Here is a 2148-nt window from a genome sequence, read left to right on the forward strand (position 1 = left end):
TTCCATTTATTTATTTTAAATCTATTTTTTCCTTTCATTGATCATATTTCCAAGTGCTCTGGGACTTGGCACATTTTATTTCCCTCATTAATTATTTTTGTAGCATCATTAAAGTTAGCACCATTTCGAATGCAATCTGTAAATGTTTACTCCTCTTTCCGAATAATTAAGATAGTACATAAAACCAGTCTTCCCTCTGGCCGCTTTGCTGCCCATTAAACATTTCTCCCCAGTATGCTGACACTTCATTACTTACTCTTCCGATCTCTGTGTCACACTCAGCCTAGACAGCTTAGTTTGGGATGTAACCCAACGTCTCAGATGTCCTTCCAGACCACAGGACACGACATTGAGTGTCCGAGATGTTTGGGACAGATTTTAAAAGCTTCCTGTCCTCTCTCATTTTTTTTTTTTTTATTTTTCTTTGTTGAGCGATTGACTGTGTTTTTTCACACAATGAATGATTGTTATTATTACTCTTTGAGAATCTGAAAAGAAACAAAGACAAGAAAATTAAACTTCTGCAGATTAATGTGACTTTCACAACAGCAATAAGGAAGATATTTAGTAAGTGTTATGGCCAGTGTAAAAGTGAAGTCCATAAATTCCCTCTGTACCAGACTTCTAGGACCATGGACGTACAGCATGAGCGTTTGTATCGAGAACAACCTAACAGCAAAATACGGAGTGCCAGGGCTGGAGAGGTGGCTCAGGGCTACAAGTGCTGTCTACTCTTCTAGAGGTTCCATATTTGAGTCCCAGGATCCACATGGTGGTTCACGACCATCTGTAACTCCAGATGCCAGGGATCCAATACCATTTTCTGCCCTCCTTAGAAACTAATCACATCAGTGGTGCATAGACACACACGCAGGCAAAACACTTCCACAGATTAAAAAAATAACTGTAGACCACCACTATTGGTGTGTGTCTTGCTGTGGCCCAGGTGACCACCTCAGGCTGCCCTGCCAGGTCAGGGGGGCCAGAGCAGTGGGATTATGGCTCTGAAACGGATCCAGAAGGAACTGATTGACTTACAGAGGGATCTTCCTACTCAGTGTTCCGCAGAACCTCTGGGTGCTGACTAATGGCAGTCCTTACCAAGGAGGTATTTTCTTCCTGACCATTCACTTCCCTACAGATTATCCCTTCAAGCCCCCCAAGGTTGCTTTCACTATCAAAATCTATCACCCTAATATCAACAACAATGGTAGCATTTGCCTGGGCATCCTGAGATCACAGTGGTCACTAGCACTATGTCCAAAATTCTCCTGTCAATCTGCTCTGCAACCCCAGCCTTGATGACCCATTGGTGCCAGAAATAGCCAACACTTACAAGGCGGACAGAGAGAAGTACAACAGACTAGGAAGAGAGTGAACACAGAAATATGCTATGTACGTGTCTCGAAGGCTTCATGGGAGACCCTGTCCAAGAGAAGCCACAGGCAGTGGCTTTCCCGTGAAGCTCTGAGCTGTTGGCTAAGGCACTCACAGAACATGCTCTGTTCACACATGTGTTGGCACTCACTCTTCTGGCTGTAGCATGTTGGTACCACTTCAGCCATTTTGGCCTTGACTGTACCACACCCTTAATGCCAAATCAGCAACCATTGTTATGATCTACACTAAAATCCATCTAGGCCCTAATTTTCCTTCTTGTGTCTGGGGAAACCAGCCATGCATGCCTCCCATACTTCCTCAAATGGTGCCACTACCTACGGTGGCACCATACAGGGGCCTAGTTTGCTCTCTGACCACATGCCCTTCACCTTTAGATCACAGTGCTTTCCTGAGGGCCCAGACAGACTGGGTTTTCTTCGTATTTTCTCTGCCAGGGTCTGCCACAGAACTATATCCTCAGAAAGCTCCTGGAAATTGGAACGGCATCACCTGAATGCCATCTTCTGCCACTTTCTGCCATGTCCTGGCACCGTCCTCCGTAGTGCTCTGTGGTATGTCTCTCTCCTCAGGAAACATCAAGTGAGGAACATCAGGGCATTTAAAGCATGTAACACCCCAAGAAAGAGGACGGAATTCTCAGACATGGAGAGACTTGGGTTTTGCTTTTGAATGGGGTGAGGCTTCCCTTACTCTCTTCCCACTGGAAACCTAACATGAAATTCAAGCATAAGCCATTCACAGACCGGA

The 2148-nt window shown here is 45.1% G+C and overlaps 1 pseudogene; it reads left to right on the top strand.

Moving 5' to 3' along the window:
- Nucleotides 1–998: 998 nt before the first annotated feature.
- On the top strand, nucleotides 999–1943 carry Ube2d4l-ps1 (ubiquitin-conjugating enzyme E2D 4 like, pseudogene 1; annotated as a pseudogene).
- Nucleotides 1944–2148: the final 205 nt, after the last annotated feature.

Source organism: Rattus norvegicus, chromosome 13 (genome assembly GCF_021556685.1).
Source record: "Rattus norvegicus strain SHRSP/BbbUtx chromosome 13, alternate assembly SHRSP_T2T, whole genome shotgun sequence".
In the NCBI taxonomy this organism is placed as follows: domain Eukaryota; kingdom Metazoa; phylum Chordata; class Mammalia; order Rodentia; family Muridae; genus Rattus; species Rattus norvegicus.